Source organism: Triticum aestivum, chromosome 3B, assembly GCF_018294505.1.
Source record: "Triticum aestivum cultivar Chinese Spring chromosome 3B, IWGSC CS RefSeq v2.1, whole genome shotgun sequence".
Classification (NCBI taxonomy): Eukaryota; Viridiplantae; Streptophyta; class Magnoliopsida; order Poales; family Poaceae; genus Triticum; species Triticum aestivum.
The window spans coordinates 811962448-811987641 of record NC_057801.1 but is presented as its reverse complement, the minus strand read 5'-3'; the positions used below and the strand labels follow the sequence as shown (position 1 = coordinate 811987641).

Below are 25194 nucleotides of genomic sequence, written 5' to 3'. Positions count from 1 at the left end.
TGTTCTAAGCTACAAAAACCACTTATCTCTACTTTGCAGTAGTATTTGGGTCACAAACAACCATATTACAATGTGGAGATTTTAAGATTTTAAGATCAAAGACTTTAATTGAAAAGAAAGATTAGCTCTTAGTTGTCATGTAGTTTGTATTTAGTTAGGAACTGCATAGCCTAATAGTGTGATTGAACCAACGGAATAAAAAATCTCTATAAGAACTGGGCGAGAAATTGAGTACAGACAATCTTCACACCTAGAGAAGCTTGACCAATGATGATATTGACAACCGACAAAGGCTACTGAACTATCAGTGTGCCCGTATATTGGATCAAGTAAAAAGTAGAAATTTCTCCCAGAACTGGCACTTTTGGCAACATGGGCAAACTCAAAGACAACCCCTCGCAGTTTGTCCCATGGAAGATCTAATTAATGTTAAATTCTATGAAGTCCGCTGATGATGTCGCACACCTATCATGACCTTCACAGACACCCCATTACCCCGACTGTCTGAGACCTTTTCCTGCAAGTATTGACCTGTTCATTGATATTGAGGATCAAGAAAAAATATATCATGTTGCATATATTCCAAAATAACCTTTTCATAATATTTCACATCACTTTAGTGTTATAGTCATCTTCAAGACTTGAGCAGTTGCCTAAAACAAATCACAGAACTATATCATTGTTCTGTTTACCAATGTATTTTATGTACTATAAAGAAAATACTATATTTCATATAATATTTATAAAACTGTGATTCTTTAGTTCCGTCACACTATCTATAGATGAAATCCAAATGTTGTTTGCTGATTATTTTAACATCTAAGTGCGATTTTATAGACTCAAAGTGCGCTCCAACGTAAACACGATGACCTAAGGACCACCACATTGCTGTTGGCAGTACTCATGATGTTTGATCATATCTGTGAGCTAAAGACTTGTACTTACAAATAATTTCCCATACTTAGCTTCATACTTACGTTATGTTCCAGAAGTCATATGGGCATCTTTCTTTCCTCAGTATTGATGAGCCTATGTCTCCTTGCCGCCAGTGAGCTGCAGAAAAACAACATTTGTACATTTGAATAACTTAAATATTTCCACTGGTATTTGCAGAAGATCAGAAAATAGCGTACAATTAAATGAAACAAACTTCCTTACTCGAGTCGAACACTACCAGGGAGATCAGCAAGAGTATGTGCAATCCCTGATTCAGGGATGACCTTAAGGGCATGGAAGCATGTACGGCCTCTCCACCTTGCCTGGGCATGTCGCAATAGATCATTTATCTCTATCTAATCATACGGAGAATCCAATTATCCGTGTATGCATCTATTTATTCCATATACATAGATGAAATCCAAATGTTTGCTGATGATTTTAACCTCTAAGCGCGATTTTATAGGCTTAAAGTGCTCTGCACCATATAAACACCATGAGCTAAGGAGCGCCATATTGCTGCGGGCTGTGCTCATGATGTTTGATCATATCTTTGAACTAAGGACTTGTGCTTATAAATAATTCCCATACTTAAAAAGCTTCATACTTACATTATGTTCTAGCAGTCATATGGGCATCGTTCTGTCACTAAGTATCCAGGAGCCTATGTCTCCTCGCCAGCAATGAGCTGCAGAAAAAGAACACGTGTGACACTTGAATAGCTTAAATCTTTCCACTGGTATGAGCAGATCATAAGAAAATAACGGACAATTAAATCAAACAAACTGCATTACTCTAGTCGATCTGTGCCAGGGAGATCATCGAGAGTATGTGCAATCTCTGATTCAGGGATGACCTTGAGGACATGGAGGCATGATAGCCTCTGCACCTTGCATGGGCATGTCGTAATAGATCATTTTTCTCTCTATAATCGTACTAAGAATCCAATCATCTGTGTATGCATCTTTTTATTCCATATTTTCATCATCAAGTATCTAAGTATGCATCCATAAATCCTACTATCCATCGATTCCATATTTGTGTCATCACCAAGCACCATAGAGATGAAGCGTTTGGGACGTCGAGAAGAGATAAAACCTCGGATTAAAGGGGCTGGAGCTTCGGCACCATAGTGGCTGGAGGCAGTACAATTAGGGGCGCGTAATCTAGTTGGGGAGGCCATCCGGCCGCTGGCAAGTGGCAACGGCATAAAAATATAGTAGCCTCATACCTGATGGCAAGGGCGCTCACCCCTCAGCAATGATAGGCGCGGCGACACAGCAGACCTGTCCTGGAGAAAGATGCAAGAAGTGAGATGCTAGGGCTAACGAAACCGAAGAACCAATGCACAACAATGGTCAGCGGATGCAACGACAGAAGAACCGGAGCCATGTGCGGGGAATATAGAATGACAATACCTGTAGGATCTAGCGTCCGCCAACTTATGAATGTTTTTTTCAACGAAACAACTTGGGATTGCTGGGAGAGGACGCTCAGATTTCCTATATTTCTTATTTCTTAAGGAAACGGTGAGAGTCCAAGGTGAAAACGATTTACTCTGGTCCTTTTTTCCCAAGAAGAACAACTTGGGATGGTTAGCGGAGGACGTTCAAATCTCCTATGCATCTTCTTTCCGAGAGAAACAGGAGAGTCCAAGGTTAGAAAGATTTGAGCCGTGAGAGATTGCTACAGACAAACGTGAGAGAGAGGTGGATACAAAGTGTTTTTTTTTTTAGTTTTTCTAGGAGTCGTGAGAGTTTGCCAAAGAGAGACGTGAGAGATGGATACCTAAGGTTGGTCTTTTAGTTTTTTTTTTTTGGCTGTTGAGATAGGTTTTATGATAAAATTCATGACTCGATCTACACCGTAATAATTCGGTCCCACCAGATTAACGGCTCGTAAAATCTAATTTACGTGAGAATTTCTTGGAAGTCTAGAATTAAAATCTAATTTACGTGAGAATTTCTTGGAAGTCTAGAATTAGTATAGATATAGATAGATAGATAGATACGTGGCACTAGAAGTTTATTTTTTTCCTCACAGCAGCGCTTGTGTTTATGTCGTCTGACAGGTTGGATGGGCTGCTGGGCGGTGGGATAAGCCCTTTTTGGGTGGCTGGCGCCCACACTCTAGCGCGTTATTGGGCCGGCCCGCAAAGCCGAAGCACAGCGAACTAATAACTCCAGAAAAATGCAAAAATGTGAATCCTATTTACACTCTAGCGCGTTATTGGGCCGGCCCGCAAAGCCGAAGCACAGCGAACTAATAACTCCAGAAAAATGCAAAAATATGAATCCTAGGTGATTAGAACTCACGAAGCCCACGTACTTGTTCACGCTCCGCTGACCACTAGAACCATTGCAAGCTTGTGACTGGTAATAGCACTGAAACTATAAGAACAAGCGTGGCCGCACTATTTAGATTTGTAATCAATTTTAAAAGAATAGTGAATTAAAAAAGTTCACCATTGCAGAAGAAAAGTAAACAAACTTCAAAAAAGTTCATTTGAAGAAAAGTTCACAAAACATTAAAAAAGTTCATCGATTTCTTAAAAAAGATAATCAATATTGAAAAAAGTTCATTGATTTCTTAAAAAAGCTAATCAATATTGAAAAAAGTTCATCGATTTTGAAAACAATGTTCATAAAGTTTGAAAAATAGGTCCTCCATTTTAGAAAAAGTTCACAAATTTGAAGAAATAATTCATCAATTTGAAAAAAATTCATTGGGTTACAGAAAGAGTTCATCGATTTTGACAAAGTTCACAAATTTGAAAAAATAATTCATCAATTTTGAAAAAAGTTCATCGAGTTGGAGAAATAGTTCATCGATTTTGACAAAAGTTCACAAATTAAAAAGTAAAAGTTCATCGAGTTGGAGAAAAATAGTTTCATCGATTTTGAAAAAAGTTTACAAATTTAAAGAAAAAGTTCATCAATTTTGAATAAGTTCATCGATTTTCAAAAAAAGTTCACCTAATTTGAAAAAAAGTTCATGGATTTTCAAAAAAGTTTACGTATTTATAAAAAAGGAAACAGAAAAAAAGGAAAAGAAAAAAAGAAAAAAGAAAAAAATTGAAGAAACCATTCCAAAAAAAGGAAAGAAAAGAAAAAAGAAAGAATAATAGCCAAAAAAGATATAAACAATTACGTCAAGGTTGGTTGGTCCAGTGGTTACTGCGTTGTACAATGAATTGGGAGATCCGCTGTTTGAGTCATAGTAATAGCACAGTTTTTCCCACAGTTTTTTGTGTCTTGAAAAAACAGAAAAAGGTAATATGGGCCGACCCAGCGCGGCGGCAGGGGTGTGCGCCCCTTTGCAAGGATCGAAGAAAGGAGCGCTTAAGGCGCCGAATAGGAACCAGCTGTGGTGGGGGCGAGCTAGGATAAAACAAAGTGAAAAATAGAAAAAGAAGTTTAGCAGGGGCATGGAGGCGGAGGCGGAGGCGGGGCGCCCTGGGCGGAGGAGGCGGCTGGAGCGTCCGCGGCGTCTCAGGATGTCATCTTCCCGGTAGATCCAGTATGCAGGTGAGCTCCAAGGCTGTTCCTCGTTCTGCGTCTGGTCTGTACATCTGATTCTGAATGTTTCCTCGGCTGGTATTTGTCTGCTGTGTGCCTCAGAGGCAGCCAATCTTCAGCAGATGGGATAAGGCTTCACATAAATGCAAATGGGAACTTCAGCAAATCAGTGGACCAAACCCCCGCGTGGGATGGAGGCGGCCCAGGAGGAGAGACCAGTCGGTCCTGCTGAAAGCCGGCCTTCTAAGACCGTACTGGACCTATACCGTTGGGCCTCATAATTAACGAAAGACAAGCCGCGTTGCCACTCTGTTCAATTCAGTGCCACAGTTGAATACATATGCATATACATGCATGCGCGAGAATCTCGAGGAGGAGGAACGACTGAGATAATAGTACCATATAGTAGTATGACCCATATTGAATTTTCGATAATCTAGTGTTTTTACAAATCCGCTACGCGGACATAGCGCCCGCAATATCGCCGCTATCCACATTCCGCTACATGGACCCCAATCCGCTACCAGCCCGCTATCCGCTATTTATAACCATGGGTGACACCATCGCCAATGGTCGCAGAAAGGGAGAAGAGATGATTGGGCGTACGTAAAGAGAGAGTTGAGAAGAGGTGCTGACCTGCAAGAGCTCGTTGTCATCTGCATCATGGATTTGCCGCCGCCGCCGCCCCGAGCGAGAGAGATGATGAGATGCATTTCAGAAGGAAAATATGGTTAGTGGAGAGAAAGCTGAGGGGGTTGAGGGGAGGGGTGACACATGGACGAAAAAACCCAGCAAAGGGTAAACAAAAAAATCGGTGGAGGAGGGACATGCGGGAGGAGGGCAGACGAAGGACAACGACGTAAGAGGAGAAACGGAACCCTCCGTTTATTTTAGGTAGTAGAGATAGAGACCATTTGGTATGAGTGGTAAGCTATATCAAAAACAATGAACAATAGGTAGTAGAGATAGAGATTTGGATGCCGTTGTAGAGCATGGCAATGAGGACGCTGCCGTAGAAGTTGTTGCCGTCCAAATCCTCAACCCAGCTTTCTTCATAGTCTACGGTTTGCCTTTTCGTCCAGATCCTCGTAAGCATTGGGGCGCCCCGTGCTCCTTGTCGCCGTCGCCCGGGAACGCTGTGGCAAGGCCCTTCCACCCAGCGAGCATGCCGGGCGGCCTCCCACCTAACGGCCACGGGGTCGAACACCACGGCCTCCTTGGCGCCACTGCCGTGTAGGTTGACCACACAGATCTTCTCGCCCGAGTAGGCGGCGTCTTCGGCGTGCCGGTCCACCCCATCCTGCAATGGAGGAAGCGGCTCCCACCGCGGAGAGGACATGTCGGGGTCCCATATCTTCCCGGAGCACGAGACAACGAGGTTATAGCCGGCGCCCGCGACGAACAAGCACCCGCGCCCACCGTCCACCACCTGCGCAGAGCGAGAGGGAGCCGCGAGCTGGCCAGCCAACAAGGCACGGGCACGGGGCACGGGGCCCGGGTCGAACACGAGCGGGCGGCACAACACTTCGTGGAGCGGATGTGTGCACCCCGCGACGAGGACGAGCCACCCCGCCACGGCCAAAAACCGGAGCGGCAACTGGCGGTAGAAGAACGACGGGTCGGAAAGCATTGGGGGCGCCGGCAACCCGTCCAACCGCGCGGCGATCTGTTCGTAGGCTATGAAGATCGTGCCGCCGTCACCTGTGCCCTCGAGGAGCGCGTAAAGTGAGAGGAACGGCAGCAGGGACGGCACAAACAGGAGGTGGCGCCATGGCAGACGTCGTGCATCGAGGCGAGCTTTACTCTGGTTGCGCACCCAAATACCATGCCACGGCACACTTTCTCGCCCCAAAACTGCCTAAAATTGATGCAAAACAACCTAAGGGGATATTTACCCGGTTTTAAGGATTTGGGGGTTAAAATCATACCAAATTTGAGTTGAGGGGGGTATTTGTCCCTCGGGCTACATTTGAGAGTGAAAATTTGACTTCTTTCTTTTTTATATGCCTATGTATATCTTCATGTGGCAGGTGTTGGGCCGCTGCCCGCTGGCCGTGACTCCCCCCCGCGCGTGAGCCAGGCCTCGAGCGTTCCAGGCGCTGCTCGATGCCTTGATGCCGATTGCTGAACGATGCCCGCCGCCAGCTCCAAGTTCAGCTTATCTGCTCGATCTCCCCTCGAAAAAGCTGATCTGCTTGATCGGAAACCGAACGGCGGTTCAATTCTGCTTGATCGATCGCCTCCACATTCCACAGGCAAGCGACACGGCGCATCCTCCTGGCTTCTGCTACCGAGACTTCTAGATTCGGTGACGGATGACACAGCGACAGGTAAGGCGGAGGCAGGATGAGAACTATGTACGACAGTTTTGGCATTGCAAATACAATAGTCCTCATTTGTTTGCAACTTTGAATCCATCGATTATTCCTCTGGTTATCTCGGGTTCAGTGAGAGTCAGAGAGGAATTCTGCTGGCTTGTACACATAATTCTACTCCTATTCTCCTAATTCCTATTTACTTATTTATATATCAAATTGTTATTTAAGAAATTATATCACAGACTCCCTCCATTCCTAAATATAAGTTTTTTTAGAGATATTACTATAGAGGATATATTTGGGTGTATATAGACGTGTTTTAGAATATAGGTTCACTTATTTTGCTCCGTATGTAGTCTATAATGAGATTTCTTAAAAGACTTATATTTAGGAACTGAGGTAGTACATTATAATTGCTTGATAGTTCAATTTTTTGGTGAGATAGGACCCTATTTTTTTAGTTTCGCACAGGCACCCGGATTTTGCCGACCCAGCCCTGTGTCATAGCTCTACAGAAAAAAGGATGAAAAGTCTGACGTTACACCAAGAAAGCTATTGGCTCCCGTTCAAAAAACACTACCGGTCGAGTAAAAGGGGGACCTTCTGTAAAACACATTTTGGGTCGCACAGAAGCTCGATGCACAGGGTATGAAGCCCACCGATGCCCCCGTTGTTATTTACTCTCACGTGACGCAAAAATAGCTGAAAAACAAACCACTACATCAGGATTCGAGTAAAAGGGGGACCTTCTGTTAAATGCATTTTGCGTTGCGCAGAAGCTCGATGCACAGGGTCTGAAGCCCACGCAAAGCAGAGTCCTCACCACGAGCCATTAGTCACAACAGCAAACAGTTGTTGCTGTAAATAAATGGGCTAAACACTATAAGAATAGACTACAAGGTTGAGACTTGCAAAACATCCTTCAAAGTTGCGACGGTTTTAAAATGCCACAATTATTTTTGATATTACTAACTGTTATCCGAATAGTGAACAATTTTTATCATTCCAATTTGTTCTGGAAATTCCTAAATATTTTCTGAGATGACAAACAGTTTTAATTTTGAATAAAAATCATAAACAGGAACATTTTTAAAATTGAGAACAAATAATTTAAACATGAATATTATTTTAAAGCGCAAACTAAATTTAAATTTTATATTTTTTGGAAATGACACCAAAAAACATGGGAACATTTTTTGAATTTGCGAACAAAATATTGAAACCGCAAATATTTCTTTGAAACATCAACATTTTTATGAAATCATGAATATTTTTAAAATCGTGAACACTTTTTCAAATTCATGAATATTTTTTGGAGCACGAACATTTTTCTGAATTGTGAACAAAATTTGAAAACAAGAACATTTGTTGAAAAAACATTTTTTGAAATTGTGATATTGTTTTGATAACGAGAACATATTTTGAAGAAATTTTGAAATCTAGAACATTTTTACAAATTCCTGAACATTTATTGATATGGTTAACTAATTTTGAAAACATGATTATTTTAAACACGTTTTTTAAATTGTGCACAAATTTTGAAAATGAAAACATTTTTTGATATCTTGAACAAATTTTGAAAGTGAGAAAAAAATTATAAAATTGCTGAAATCTTTTTGAAATTGTGAATTGTTTTAGAAAATGATAACATTGTTTGAAATTCCAAACAATATTTGAAGGAAAAAGGAAAAATTTAAACAGAAAGAAAAAAGGAAATAGAAGGAAAAAGAAAAACAACTGAAACTGAAAGAAAAAAAGGAAAAAAAAAGAAAATATATTTTTTTAGAAAATTCAAGTTCAGGAACATTTGAGAAGGTTCCCAAAACCAAAAAACCAGAACACTCTAGAAGATTTACAAAATCGAAACGTTAAAGTTGTACCTATATACTACAGATGGGCCAGCCCAATCGCTTGCTCGGTCGTTCCGTATTTGCAGTTGGTCGACTGTTTGACGCAAAATGCGGCAAATAGGGATTTACAGTAAAAGGCTCATCAACACCGCAAATCCACCCAGGATCTCGCAACATAAAAGGCCTAAATGCCCAACGCTTACACACGGCTTTGACAAACGAGACACAACAGGCTGCTGGCGAAAGCAAATTCGGTCAGCCGCGGGCCACGTATGAATCGCAATGCGAGTTTTAATCCAATGGATGAAATTGTGAAGGAGACCAAAATAAATCTCAGCTAACTAAGTTTTAGCATCCTGTAATTTTTATCCAACCTAGTAGGCGCCTAGCACGGAACTTTGCCCTAAGTTTCTAGTTGCTTTTTCCCTGGACTTCGGTTGATCTAGGCTATGGGGGACATTTCTTGCTAAGAAACCGATCACTGGATTCAAATCATGTGAGTGACACTACATGTTTTCTTTATGATACTTATTTTGAACAAGTAAAATCAACATGTCATTTTCCACATTATTTTCAGGAGAGTGAATTTTAATAGTTACCTTCTATTGTTATATTTATTGTGTTAATTACCCTCATTTAATTTTCATTTGAATTGCACGTTAGCGAATGATTTTTATTATTCAGAATCTGGTACAAGAGTTTGGTCTTCTCGGCCAGAATAATATACATGAAATAATGGCCATCTCCTCTTGGTACCTTTGGCGGCAGGTCGCTCGTCTCTCCTGTTCGGCCAGTGGCGAGCGGCAGGATGGCAAGGAGAGACAGTCGGCAAGCAGGTATTTTTTTTAAAGGCAAGCAGGTAATAAAAAGTCCAAATTCAAGGTAGTGAGATCACATCACATCTCCTCTCTCGTGCGTAATTTTTATCTAACCTAGTAGCCTAGCACCGAACTTTGCCCAAAGTTTCTAGTTGCTTTTTCCCTCGGATTTCCGTTGATCTAGGCTATGGGAGTATTAAGAAACCGATCACTGGATTCAATACGAGTGACACTACATGTTTTTGTTTTGTTTGATGATACTTATGTTAAACAAGTCAAATCAGCATGTCCTTTTCCCCACTATTTTCGGGAGAGTGAATTTTAATTGATAACTTCTACGGAGTACTGTGATATTTATGGCCCAAATTACCCCCATTTAATGTTCATTCGAATTGCACCAGATTTTTTATTAATAATAAATAATAATGCTGTAATTCTGAAACTAGTAACCGATTTTTTATTAATAGTAATTAGTACTGCAACAATTAGAAAAATGATGATGGGTGGGCCAAAATTTGAAAAATAGGAAGGACGCTATGGACAACGACGTCCAGGCTGGACGCTATTGCGAATGATGTCCACGGCCGGACGCTATTATAACCAGCATCCAATTATGTGGTTCGGTCAGGTGCTTTTATTTTACTCTACTGAGAGTATTTCATCTAATAGATTTAATATGTGAGCTTTGGATATTTTGTGATGGTTGTGAGGCATCGATAACAAATCACTGAAACGCCCATTTGTACCATTCTAGACCAGTTTGCTTTTGCCAAATTAGAAGAGAAATTGTCTTAAACACGAATATATATGTATTTCTAACTCATTAGCTACCAAAACTGTCCCAAGCAACCCTGGACAGTGTGCTCTAGTACACTCCTTGCTGCTAAGAAAACAACTCGAGTGGTGAGCTAGTCAGGAGGCCTCCTCTCTCCCTTCTGCGACGCTCCCGTGAGCTACCGGGAGGCTAACCCTAGCCACCGTCGTCGGGGTTCCCCCTCCCCCTCTCCCTCCTTAGTCGTTGCCACAGGGCGCGGCCGGGCGAAGCCTGGTCGGCGTAGGCGGCGGCGGGGATATTTTGTCTTCCATGCAAAGGAGGTCGGGCGCGGGCCAGATCGAGCAGGCATGGACACAATGTTGGACAACGGGTGTGGTGGTGCGCTGAAGCGGTTATAGACGGTGTTGTGCCGGCAGCGTGACAGGCGGCATGGTGGCACAGGCGGTGCAAGCTGCCGGATGTGGCGGCGTGGGTCGTGGGTCTCGCGGGCGGTGGGAAGCTACCCCTGCCATGAGCGTGCGGGCGGCATGGTCCGGTGTTAAACAACCAATGGTGGTCTCAGAGGTGGAAAGTGCGTGCGAGAGGGCAGTCCTTGTTGGCTTGCACCAGGCCAACGGCGGCGGCAGCCGTGGACGTCGTCACCTTCGTGAAGGCGACGTTGCGGCTACTCTCCTCCTTCGGTTTGCTCTAGGTGAAACCATGATTTTTTTTTGAATCGGTGGTGGCAGTGCTCCAGTATCGTACCCTTCCTGAAGGCACCGTCTTGGAGTCCATGGTTCGTCGGGCGCAACGTCGTCTCTTCGTGACACCTCTGTCACGGTGGAGCACTCCGACCGCTTCTCGCGGGACTCTTTATATTCCTTTTGCGAGCATGGAGTGTGTTGTGGTGGTGTCGTTGTTATTTTGCATTCTTGTATCCTATCTCGAGTGTATGTGGTGTGGTGTCTGTAGGAGATATGCCCTAGAGGCAATAATAAATGATATTATTTATCTCTGAGTTCATAATTATGTTTATGTTTCATGCTATAACTGCAATGATTCTCGAGTCTGCAATATCCACGAGGCTCGAAGGAAGACTCATATGCACGTGTGGAATAATAAACGGTAAGAAGTATTCCTAGTTTGGCCTCTAAGACTAGCTCAAGTGTTGCATGATGGTTCCGTTTTCCTGATCATGGGCATTGTCTATGCCAGCAACTTTGAGGGCACAATGTTAAGAGAACATTTGTGTTGAATCGACCCGGTTTGATGTTATGCTATGAGATTCATTCGTCACAAGTTAATGGTAAATAACACAGAGATGGTTAACGTTTGCATGATTCCTTAGACCATGAGAGTATCGAGTTTCTTCATGCTTGCTTCATAAACTTTGGGGTTTGTTAAACGTCATCCGTAAATGGGTGGCTATTACGGCGGCTTACGGGTTCATGGAAAAGTGTGTCAAGTAACTTGATAGCTCAAGATTGGGATTTGCTCCTCCAACCATGGAGAGATATTCTCGGTCCCTGTCGGTGTTACGGTATCCATCATCGTCTGGCCAGACACAGTGTGATTTGATCATAGGGATGCCGGAACATGAAAACGAGAAAAGAGAACAAAACCAGTAACGAGGTAACTAGCATAGTGGACAAATTGTTGATCCATGGGGATGCAAGTAAATCTCACCTCGGGTCTATGTAACATATCGCGAAGCAACAGGAATAGCACACGGCAACTAGAGGTTCACTCGAATATTCATTCGTGTGGGTATAGGGGTCAATATGGCTGTCCACGGCTCCGATGTTGATCATTGATCGGAAGGGGTTCCGGGTCATGTCTATACTTCACCGAACCTATAGGGTCACACACTTAAGGGTCATCTATCTGTTGAATACTAGACAAGGAGTCTGAGAGAAAATCACCGAAAAAGTTTCGGACACCGGAAAAGTTTCGGACAGCGGAATCGTACCGCAGAGAGAGGTCATCGGATGAGTTTCGATGATACCGAAAAGTTGTTTCGGGATATACCATTAAGTCAATTTGGTTTCGGCAAATGCCTGATAATTCTTGAAGGGTGCCAGAATCATTCTGGAATCTTTTTGGAATTTTCTGAGATAAAAACCGGAAATGTTCCGGAGCTGCCGGAGCCACTTCAGATGCGTTTCGCAGATGAAAATCACTAAAACCGGAATTGTTTCGGAACACGTTGAAAATTATTATGATGGGTACTGGAAATGTTCTAAGCCCACATAAATATTTTCAGTTCGAACGGACGCTGAAAAATGTCGTCGTGAATAGTGAAAGTGCTTTTTGGGATATTTATGGAAAGCCACCTTTTGGGGCTTTTCCCAAAAGGCTTCTAGAAGGACTTGGGGATCAAGGAACCCCCTTTGGGGGCCCCCATGAAGGTGGGACGCTGGAGGGTGCAGCTCCTCCATGGGGCTCCACTTGACATCCCTTTATGCCCTTTATGCCCTTTATGTGTGACATAAAGTGTGGGCATTTTGGGGTTTTTCATGTGCCCCTACCCCTTGGGTTTTTCCTATAAATAGAGGTGGAGAGGCACTCTCCACAATCATCCCTTGCTCTCATACACATGCCATGCATTATCTGGCTTCTTCTCTCCCTCCCACGAAAAGAGTTTCATAGAGCCGTAAGGCTGTCTGAGTTCCGACAGGAACTAGTTCTGGACGGCGAAGCCCTGCCGGATAGATGACACCGTATGTGTGCAACCCCGTAGAGAGGTCATAGTTTCGATCCTTTTGCCCGAGGGGATGTTTTGAGAGTGCCTCCCGAAGGGCTGTCCAAGTGACGGTCCGAGTTCTGTGAATCCTCCCGAAGGGCTGTCCGAGTGATCGTTCGAGTTTTGAGGGTCCTCCCGAAGGGCTGTCCGCGACACCGTCCGAGGGACTGTCCGACCGCCTCCCGGAGGGCTGTCCGTGGGGCGTATGAGGGTATACATCCTCGCGGTTGGGAGGTTGTAAATCCTAGCTGCGGGGATCTGCACCGCCGTTCGTCATCGACTCTACTTCCGCTGCGCTACGAGTCGGTAACGAAAAAGATCAAACCATGTATGCAGTCTCCATAGTGGTCCTGGGCTGGTGCGTAGGTCAGAAATTTTTTGTTTTCTGCTACGTTCCCCTACAGTGGTATCAGAGCCGTGCTATGCGTAGATGCAGGTTATGATCTAGAATACATGGAGATGTATGGGTATTGCATAATATTATTTTGGAGTAGATGAGATCTATTGCTAAAAATTATTTATGCGGGTGACAGATGAAATCTGTTACCCGACGTTCTTGTTGCTTCCCTAGAATTTGCGTTTGCTCAATCTCGAGACAGCATGGTGGAATTTCACAAAGTTCTGGCAATCCGTGATCCTGATTGATCATGGAAGTGCTATCAGTTCTTTGGGTTCTGCCGTAGTCAAAAGAAAGATGAAATTCGCAGATGAAAGGGCATTGCAGATATGATCTGCACGGGGGTCATGCGTATGACGAAGTTTAGTATGGGGCTCGAGATTTAACTATCTCGTGTTTCATACACCCCGAGATGTTAATCTAGCAACTTGAATAATCATACTTGATGATAAAACGTTGGTAGCTGTGGTTTAAGTCAAAACCTTAGAAGCCACGAAAAACAAGTTTGCATGAACCGATTAGAAACGTCTAACTTGGTTTTGCAGGAGGGTTTGCATGTGCATGTGATGTGGTATAGCAATGCTCATATTCAATTTGATTATGTATGAGATGACTATATGATGTAAATTGATTAACATGACCTGCGTGTCATGATTCGGCATGATGGCTGGAGCCATATGATTGTCACTTTAGTGACCTGCGTGTCAACCTTAAGTAATGCACTTATTTTATTAGCTATGGAAATAGCGATATTATCTGGTGCACCGATAAGGTGGTGGAAATCTTCACGAAGGTGAACACCGACGCAAATGCCGAAGACGAAGAAATGAAAGACTTCTCCGTCAGAAAGGGCTATACCATATCATGCTATTATGAATTGCCTGAGATGTTTATCCCTTATGATGCACCCTTCTTGATTGCGCGGTAGTCGCTTTTATTAGGGTGATCTCTCACTAAAATATCAAGTAGTTAGTGTTCTCCCAAGTGTAGCACCGTCACGACACCTATCTTTTCGGGGTGCGCCATGGATGCATGGGTACGAACGATTAGAGAAGTGTGAGGCGGGTGAGGTCAGACCTCGCAGCAAGATCACTTGGTTGTCTTGACGTTCATGGCAGGATCGTCCTGAGCTCGGAACACACGCATTGAAAGATGAGCAAGAGTCACATAGAGATGTGATCGGCAAGTTGGCCTACCGATTAAAATTCCCGTTATGAGATGATGATTCTATGGCGATGAGTTGAAGTCTGGATCTTGTATCACTCAAAATTAATTATGAGAGATATTGATTTGAGTGGGAGCGCACTATTGAATTAACATGCTTAATTCTCAGTGCAATTAATTATGAACACTGTCTAAGTGTTTCTTGCAAAATAGTTGTAGAATAATGGCTCGTGTTTCCACCTTCCCTGTTAAAATTGAATAGCTGTTAAATATCTGGTTAAAAACTTTACGATTGGTAACGTAATGTGAGGATTGTCCTCAAAAGTGTCGAGAGGGAATTTGTCCTATCGCATGCTTTCCGTATCCTCCCGCTAATGCTATGGATCATGTGACTCCCGTCCTTCGATCCAAAAGCTAGAATTCTGTTACGGTCAAGTGGAATATGTTTGCTTCCATGAAACCCAAACTTCGAAAGTTGGGACAGTTATATGATATTCATGGAACTGAAAATTAATTTTCAGATACAAACAAAGGCTGAAAGATATGAAATATCCAAAGTAATGTTTGTTTGCAAGTATTAGTAAAAGTGTTTACTATGCATTTGACTGTTGGGAAAGGGATCCAGAAGAACGCCTGTCATATGATGAAAGGTGAATAAAACAACAACTTAAAGAGAAAGGAAGTGTCCGAAGGGTGTTAGTGAGACTTTCACGCCTAGGAAGTCCGGGGCTAACGCCACTCTTAAGTTGGGTGCTTCTTCTGAGAGTAGGAGAAATACTAAAAGTTAAACTGTTAGAAGTATAAAGGCGAAAAGAAAGAAGATTGGAATATCCAGCTCATGTATGAATGTCATACAAGTTTTTGATGTATAGAAGGCTGGTCAAAGATATAGTTCTTGCGAATTATGATTAAATTGTTAATCATTGAGTTTTGGGTATTGTGAGTTAATCACAAAGATACCCACTCGATTGCATTCTGTTGCAACTCGATGTAAGAACTGATATGGCCTGAAAGACTAGCCAGGAATGAGGTTTAGGTATACACAGGGAACATAGTAAATGTTACTATACTTTCCATTGGTGTATTAGCGTCTGTATTTATTTTCATAATTCATTTAGAGTTTCACACTTTAGCCCATTGCATAAGGTATCTTGCAAGAAGGTTGTTCATAAGAGAACTTTTCATGTTCAGTGTTATGAATAACATAAGGGCCATACTTTCATTATGAATGAGATGTATGTTATGAATATTGATAATAATACATTACCTCTAGGTTTATTTTCATAAATCATTTTAGAGTTTCATACACTCTAGCCCATTGCACAATGTTTTTGCAAGAGAGGTTATTCATAAAAACAACAATTGTTGTTCAGTATTATGAATAACATGAAGGGCTATGCTTCCATCCAAGATGGGATGTATGTTATGAATATTGATGGTAATATGATACATCCATAACACTGACGCTAAATGTCGCAAGACTAAAAGAATACCACACAAGTGTGGCACTACATTTGGTCACATTTGGGGAAACCCGCATGGAAAATTCCATTATGATGGATTTTGATGTCGTTTGATTTTGAATCATCTGACACTTGCAACTTTCCTCCGAAAGGTGAAGTGACTGAAATACCGTTCACAGGCAATAAAGAATGAACAACAAACTTATTGGTGATCATACATTTGATGTGTGTAGTCCGATAAATGTTGCAGGTAGTGGATTTATCTATCTTCAGAAATGGCTCAAGTAGATATATGGATATTTACTTGATGAGACGTAAGTCTGGATCTTTTGAAATCATTCGAAAGGTTTTCAAAAATGAAGTAGAAGTTATTGTAACAAGAAATTATGTTTCTACAATTTGATTGCAGAAAGGAATATTTGAGTTACAAGTTTAGCGAATGTCTGATGAGTTGTGAAAGGGGTTTCATAACTTGCACTTCCCAGAATACCACTGCAAGTGGAAAGTCTGTGAAGATGTAATCAAACCATTTATGAGATGGTAAGATCAAAGATGACATAAATAAATTTGCCATTATCCCTTTTAAAGAGTGATGCTTTAGAGACTGCGGCTTTTACACTGAAAAGAGCTCCATCGGGTCTGTTGAAATGATGCCATGGTATGGTACGCCCAACCATGTTATATCTTTTCTTAACATTTGGAATATTGGGCTTGTGTAAAAGGTTACAAACCTATTCCAAATCATTCAAGTGCTACTTTGTAGGTTATCCAAATTATTGGGTATTCCCTCACCACTATACTGAGGCAAAAAGTTTTGCCATAAAGAACGGTGTGATTTTGAAGAAAATTGTTCTTTCAAAAAGGTGAGTGGGAGAATAATGCAACTCGATGAGATAAACAGTATCTTCGTCATCTATTCAAAGGAAAGAGACATTGGAAGTAATTCCAGAGTTTCCTACTGCGACTGATACGGAAGTCTCTACAATAAAATGTATGGACTTCGGTCGAACTTGCAGCTGAACCACGTAGGCAAGGCTCGTGCAAACCTCTCAGGTGCGCAGATGAGATATTGTTGTTGGACAACAGTATACCTACGATACACAAGGAAGCGTTGATGGGCCCTGACTCCGGAATTGGCTAAATGCCAATACAACCCGAGTTAGTTTCCATATAAATGATTCAAGATTAAAAACCTTGATACACCATTAGGAAGATTTAGAGTCTAACGAATATTTATGGAACTTAAAACTGATATGGATAAAAATGTTTTATTCATAAAGCTCGACTTGTTGCAATAACAAGTTCAAGGAGTTGACTACGATGAGGTTGTTTCATCGTAGCGATGCTTAAAGTCGGTTCGGGTTGAATTAGCAATTAATACATATTTCAATCATGAGATATGAAACATGGATGATAAAAGGATTTCCATCTTATGGAAATAAAACCTAGGACTTGTATGTGATACAGTCCAAAGTAATTTATCGATCCAGAGGATGCTAGTAAATATGCAAACTTCAAAGATCCAGCGATGGACAGAAGAGAGCAAAATGGAGTTGGAATCTTCGTGTTTTGATGAAATGGTCAAAAGGGGTTTTGACTTCATCAATGGGTAACGAAGATGCTTGTAATTCAAGAAAGTAAGTGGGAGCGTAATAATATTTCTATAAACCTTGTGTGCTTGACACATTGGTAATTGGAAATAAATTTCTTGACACGAATTAGGACTTCATTTAAAAATAGTTTTTCGATGAAGTGCTTAGGCTAAATAGCCTTGGTATTAGGTATGATGATCTATGGAGATAGATTTACCTAATGGGGCTAAGCTATGAATACATATTGACAAGATGCTAAAATCTTTTAGCATTTAAAAAAGCCAAGGAGTGATTCTTGCCGAAGTCACATGGAAAGAGTTTTTGCAAGATTCGGTGTCCCAAAACACTGATGAGTAAAATACATGATGGAGATTCCACACACTCTTGTGTTTGGATTAATCATGTATTCCATGGTATGTAAAACAACCAGATATGTCCGATACTCCAAAGGTGTTGCGAGTATGGATACCAAAGAGATCAAAAGTACTGATCATAGGACAACAGTGAAAGATGTCATTTAGTACCAGAGTAGTACTGATGACATGTTTTCTCACAAGAAGAGATTATGAAGAGCTCGTTGTAAGTAATTACATCGATACAGTCTTCATCAATGCTCCATGCGATTTTTGATTTAAATTAAGGGTTCTGTGTTGCACACAATGTGGTGGCACAGTTTGTTGGAAAATGTTCCAAACAAGTTACTGTGGCGAATTCTATAACAAAGGCTAAGTATGTTGACGCTTTAGAAGCGACAAAGAAGATGTTGAATCATATAGTTCATTCATGAAATTAGTATGGTTCCAAGATGACTTTTGTCAATGGGACAATACTGCAGGTAGTTTCTCCATAACTCAGTCTGAGGAATCCAGGTTCAACTTATGATTCACATTTATACAAAGCCAAGTCCGCACAAAATATGAATTTTATGAAAGCGTGAAAACGCGATGATATGCAGAGATAGACACGGAGCTGAAGTTGTCAGATCTGATGGACATCAGGCTATACCACATGCGAAGCATTTTTTACACCGGCATGCCATAGGTGTAAAGTGCATTAGCATTAACTAGATCATTGACTCTAGTGCAAGTGGGAGTCTGTAGGAGATATGCCCTAGAGGCAATAATAAATGATATTATTTATCTCTGAGTTCATAATTATGTTTATGTTCCATGCTATAACTGCAATGATTCTCGAGTCTGCAAAATCCACGAGGCTCGAAGGAAGACTCATATGCACATGTGGAATAATAAACGGTAAGAAGTATTCCTAGTTTGGCCTCTAAGACTAGCTCAAGTGTTGCATGATGGTTCCGTTTTCCTGATCATGGGCATGTCTATGCCAGCAACTTTGAGGGCACAATGTTAAGAGAACATTTGTGTTGAATCAACCCGGTTTGATGTTATGCTATGAGATTCATTCGTCACAAGTTAATGGTAAATAACACAGAGATGGTTAATGTTTGCATGATTCCTTAGACCATGAGAGTATCGAGTTTCTTCATGCTTGCTTCATGAACTTTGGGGTTTGTTAAACGTCATCCGTAAATGGGTGGCTATTACGGCGGCTTACGGGTTCATGGAAAAGTGTGTCAAGTAACTTGATAGCTCAAGATTGGGATTTGCTCCTCCAACCATGGAGAGATATTCTCGGTCCCTCTCGGTGTTACGGTATCCATCATCGTCTGGCCAGACGCAGTGTGATTTGATCACAGGGATGCCGGAACACGGAAACGAGAAAAGAGAACAAAACCAGTAACGAGGTAACTAGCATAGTGGACAAATTGTTGATCCACGGGGATGCAAGTAAATCTCACCTCGGGTCTATGTAACATATCGCAAAGCAACAGGAATAGCACATGGCAACTAGAGGTTCACTCGAATATTCATTCATGTGGGTATAGGGGTCAATATGGGTGTCCACGGCTCCGATGTTGATCATTGATCGGAAGTGTTTTCGGGTCATGTCTATACTTCACCGAACCTATAGGGTCACACACTTAAGGGTCATCTATCTATTCAATACTAGACAAGGAGTCTGAGAGAAAATCACCGAAAATGTTTCGGACACCGGAAAAGTTTCGGACAGCGGAATCGTACCGCAGAGAGAGGTCATCGGATGAGTTTCGATGATACCGAAAAGTTGTTTCGGGATATACCATTAAGTCAATTTGGTTTCGGCAAATGCCTGATAATTCTTGAAGGGTGCCAGAATCATTCTGGAAGCTTTTTGGAATTTTCTGAGATAAAAACCGGAAATGTTCCGGAGCTGCCGGAGCCACTTCAGATGCGTTTCGCAGATGAAAATCACTAAAACCGGAATTGTTTCGGAACGCGTTGAAAATTATTATGATGGGTACTGGAAATGTTCTAAGCCCACATAAATATTTTCAGTTCGAACGGACGCTGAAAAATGTCGTCGTGAATAGTGAAAGTGCTTTTTGGGATATTTATGGAAAGCCACCTTTTGGGGCTTTTCCCAAAAGGCTTCTAGAAGGACTTGGGGATCAAGGAACCCCCTTTGGGGGGCCCCCATGAAGGTGGGACGTTGGAGGGTGCAGCTCCGCCATGGGGCTCCACTTGACATCCCTTTATGCCCTTTATGCCCTTTATGTGTGACATAAAGTGTAGACATTTTGGGGTTTTTCATGTGCCCCTACCCCTTGGGGTTTTCCTATAAATAGAGGTGGAGAGGCACTCTCCACAATCATCCCTTGCTCTCATACACATGCCATGCATTATCTGGCTTCTTCTCTCCCTCCCACGAAAAGAGTTTCGTAGAGCCGTAAGGTTGTCTAGGTTCCGGCAGGAACTAGTTCTGGACGGCGAAGTCCTGCCGGATAGATGACACCGTATGTGTGCAACCCCGTAGAGAGGTCATAGTTTTGATCCTTTTGCCCGAGGGGATGTTTTGAGAGTGCCTCCCGAAGGGCTGTCCAAGTGACGGTCCGAGTTCTGTGAATCCTCCCAAAGGGCTGTCCGAGTGATCGTTCGAGTTTTGAGGGTCCTCCCGAAGGGCTGTCCGCGACACCGTCCGAGGGACTGTCCGACCGCCTCCCGGAGGGCTGTCCGTGGGGCGTATGAGGATATACATCCTCGCGGTTGGGAGGTTGTAAATCCTAGCTGCGGGGATCTGCACCGCCGTTCGTCATCGACTCTACTTCCGCTGCGCTACGAGTCGGTAACGAAAAAGATCAAACCATGTATGCAGTCTCCATAGTGGTCCTGGGCTGGTGCGTAGGTCGGAAATTTTTTGTTTTCTGCTGCGTTGCCCTACAGTGTCGAGTTGTATGATTGTTGTGTTCTCTATAAAGCGGGGCGCAAGCCTTTTTTGGTAGAAAACAACTCAAGTTCACGCCAAGATGCACAAATATTCATGCACAAATTCACAGCACACCCACTCGCACGGTTGCGCATGCCTAGTGTAGGGGGGAGAAGGGGCTCACAATGGCGTGTTAGTAGTCAGTGTTGCCAGAGACGATGGCTCCAAACGTAACAGGGAAGAGGTTGGGGTCGTCCTTGCTGAGGAGGATATGACCGTCAGAGTTCGACAACTGCAGCCCCGGCGGCAACGGGGATTCCGCGGATCACCATCGCGAGCGAGGTACGACGATGGGAATTGGCAAAGAGGGATACCAGCGAGAGAAAAGAGGGTGGTGCGTTGCTGGAGTGCCATTTTCGACGGGCTAGAGGTGGCAGAGTCTAGCTTTGGTCTTGCGGAAGTTGCTGAGGGTACAAGTCGAAGGCCAAAGATAGCCAGGCGGGATTTGGTCGAACCAAATAGTGGACGCTTTTTATAAGAGCGTCCAGCCATGGACGTTGTTGGTACTGGCGTCCAGCCTTGGACGTTATTATTCCTAGCGTCCTTCCTATTTTTCAATTTTTTTCATTAGTGTTCATTAGTTTCAGAATTACTGGAATATTAATTATCAATAATAAAAATTTCGGAAAGGACGCCATCAATAGTACTACATCTCGACGCTGTTCGCTGTTGCAAATCACGTCCACACCTGGACGCTGCTCTTAGAGGCGTCCAGTGTTTGGTTCAACCTGGCCTAGAAAAGTCCACGCCTTCGTCCGATCTAAGGGCAACTCCGATGCGGCGACCCAAATTGACACATATTTTGTTCGTTCTTTGTTCATTTGGGTTAGTCAGGCAGACGACAATGTCTGTTTTCGTTCGCCTGTCCGAAGATGCGAACAACACGGACGAAAAAAATTCACATTTCGCTGGATTTTAGAAATTATTAAATAAAACAGCCAACAAAAGTCCAATTTACATTAATTAAAACTAAAAAATTAAATGAAAAGATAAAAAAACACTCAGCGGTGGGCATACATCTAGGCATCGTCGTTGTCAACCTCCTCCTTGTTCAGGTCGACGTAGACCAGCATCTTCATCTATGGGAACGCCTGCTCGATGGCGGGCAGCGTCGCCGCTTGTTGGGCCACCAGCTGCTGCTTCTCCTGCCGCTCGGCCTTCATCACGTGCTCTGCAGCATGCCGCTCGGCCTCGCCCACCCACATGGGCGTGTACGATATATGATGGCAACATGGTCGTCCACGACCATGATTGCCCAAGCAGCGGCCATGGCTCCTCCTCCGCACGCTCGGGCGCGGGCGGTGCTGGTGGCGATGGGGGCATGCTGGCCTCCACTCCAGCTGCCGATTCAACCCGCTCGTGTGCAAGGCTAGGCCACCTGTCGAGCTCCTTGCACTCAGACTCCTCGATGGACCTCCTTGTGGCCTCCTCGAGGGCCACAATGTAGGCCTCCTAATCCTCCCCCTTGACCATGGTCGGTGGTGATGGTGGAGCGGCGAGCGCGCGTGGTGCACGGGGTGCACCCTTGAAGCACAACCGACAACACTGGCCTGGTCGTGCTTACAACATTATTATTTATTATTAATAAAAATATCGGTTGGCCGTGCTTGGTGGGGAACCACGCGTCCTAGTTCGGCAAATCCACCGTGTACGTTGGGCCACAGCGGAGGTCGTTCAGGAGTAGAGCACGACGGTGGTGGATCTCCATCAGCTGCGTGCGGCCTGAGTCCGGCACTTTCGACACCGGAACCTTATCGAGGTTGAGGTCGTGCGGCAGGTTCACGTCGGGCTGCAACACCGGCACACAATGCTTCCAAAACTGCTGGCAGTGGTGCACTGACACGTAGAGGCAAAAGCGCAACCGCTGACTCAAGATTGACTTATCTGTTATCATAAACTAGCCAGTTACCAATTGTATTGCCCAAAAGTAACAACCTAGTCACCTATACAATGTACGCTTGCAACCATTGAATATTTGTACAGAAGACCAAACAAAGAAGATTCAACGAGGCCATGGAACAACTCACATGGTCCAACCATAGGTCGAGTGGATGATCCTAACGATGAGTGAATGATCCTAATGACAAGCGGCTAGTGAGACGATGTTGCTCCTGTGATGATTGGTGATGTCCGTGCTAGAGCTTGCTTACCACCCAGCAAGGTAAGAAGCGATGGTTGGAGACGTATTAGAGTACATAGGTCATGAAACCTCTATCTATTAAAGGAAAATGACTCTGTTGAGCCCAATGAGAGCACCAATCAAAGGGCATGACTGGACGCCATCCGTACTAGGGTCTAGACTTGGACGCAGTTAGCAATAGAGGACGGCTTAGACGGTGTTATTCTTAGCGTCCTTCCTATTTCTATAATTTCTATCGGCTCTTTACCAGTTTCGGAATTACAGAATTACCATTTACTATTAATAAAAACAATCGGAATTGCATCGTTAGTGAAAGGTTTGCTAGTAGTGTTTACCCCCCCCCCCCCCCCCCCCCCCCATTTAAAATATTTTAGATTGCGGATAGCCATTCATCATGGCGACATAGACCTCCATATTTACTCATGAGGGCTCATTTGGTAGCCAGGGGATCCCTGCGGAATCCCGGCCCATTCCCTGGGTGGAAAGCCCACACGCAAAATGAGCTCCGGGCTAGGTGTCTGGACATTTGGAGTCTGGAATACACGGGGTTTTCTCGGCCCTATCCCCGTGTGATTTTCATGGGAAAGGATCCATGTCTCATGACATCGGGGCGGATTCCCCTATCACGCTCTCTCTCGAGTCTAACGCTTGTCTCCCCAGTCACATGCGGCCGCTGTCTCCCTCTCCTGCGACACCGTTCGTTCCGAGGTTGTGTTGCCTCTCCTCTCTTCCTCGATCTCTGGCTGCGCCTCGTACTCGTGCCTCCGCCTCCGTCGTGCTCGCCAGCGGCTGCAGCTGCCACATCGTTGGATCTCCTCCCACCACAGTTCTGTGTCCTGCCCACTAGATCGCGCCACTAGGGAGGCTGCCGTTGGTCATGGCGTCTGCCCCTGGTTCTCTAAATAAAAAAGTACTAGTAGCCCCTGGCGTTATTTACCCTAAAAAATGATTAACCCTCGACGTGATTTGAGGCGAAGCGCTGGCGGCTGTGGCTGCTTCCTGCCCTCCCCTGGCCATGATCAGATTTGAGTCCGATTAAATCAACCGGCACTAGCTCCGCGATGAGCAATCTTGCAGACTACTCCCGCCAGATCTCCAGCGGTCCAAATCAACTAGTCAAGGTCAGCATCACTAAAACAGTCTGCTATTCTTTCTCAACCCTCATCTATGCGCGTCTGAATTGCATATCCAGTTTTACTTATTCTAATGGTGATTTACAACGGTAGTTCCTTTGAAATTTCTTTTGATAGTTTGATCTGCCAAGTAGTTATGAAAAGCATTCGCAAAACTCAAGAAGGGGTTATGAAAAGAAAAGCGCCGACAAACATCATAATGATTAATTTAACTTTTAAGCTTGTTGTACTGGGTTCCCAATTTAATGATATAGTTAACGGGGCTAATGTGCAAGTTGCCAATCCCAGTCCAGATGGAGACGACTTGTTCAGAATTGCAAGATAATCTAAATTGAAAAGGAAAGTATTTAGAAATTAGGTTATCTTCTGATGAAATTATTAATAATTTGATTTTATTTGCAATTGCAGGAGAAATTTAGACTAACACAAATGTAACTATTTTTATTGCGTTGAAACGACACATTAATACACTAGTAGAAAAGGGGGCAATGGTCCAGGCCGGGCCAGCCCATTAGTCCCGATTCAGTCCAGAACCGGGACCCATGGGGGCATTGGACCCGGTTCGTGAGCCCCGGGGCCGGCCGGGCCACGTGGGCCATTGGTCCCGGTTCGTCTGGACCTTTTGGTCCCGGTTGGTGGGACGAACCGGGACCAATGGGCCTCGCTCCTGGCCCACCACCATTGGTCCCGGTTGGTGGTTTGAACCGAGACCAAAGGCTGCCCTTTAGTCCCGGTTCGTGCCACGAACCGGGACCAATGAGTTGCCTATATATACCCCTTGCCCGCGAGCAGAGCACTCCCACTGCTTTGTTTTTCCTGGCTGGCGAGGGAAGAGCTTTGTGGTGCTCTAGCTCACCTCCTATGCACACGAGGTGTTCGATGGAATGCCCGAGCCACACTACTTAAGCTTTCTCCTCTTCAAGCTCGACCTCCAAGCTCCATTTTTCTCAATATTTGTCTAGGTTTAGCGGTCCGTCACGTCCCGTCCCCGTCTTCACCACCGTCGATCGCCCGCGCCGATCTCGTCGCCGGCACCACCGTGGTGAGCCT

The 25194-nt window shown here is 43.8% G+C and overlaps 1 long non-coding RNA gene and 1 pseudogene across 1 annotated transcript; both read right to left on the bottom strand.

Annotated features, from left to right (window-relative positions):
• Positions 1 to 317: 317 nt before the first annotated feature.
• On the bottom strand, positions 318 to 2489 carry LOC123066782 (uncharacterized). The gene is made up of 6 exons (XR_006431437.1): positions 2355 to 2489; positions 2168 to 2227; positions 1548 to 1624; positions 1159 to 1259; positions 978 to 1053; positions 318 to 531 (listed from the first exon to the last, which is right to left on the bottom strand). It is a non-coding gene; the product is annotated as an uncharacterized lncRNA (long non-coding RNA).
• A 3024-nt stretch (positions 2490 to 5513) lies between these two features.
• Positions 5514 to 22076, bottom strand: LOC123067976 (F-box/kelch-repeat protein SKIP25-like; annotated as a pseudogene).
• Positions 22077 to 25194: the final 3118 nt, after the last annotated feature.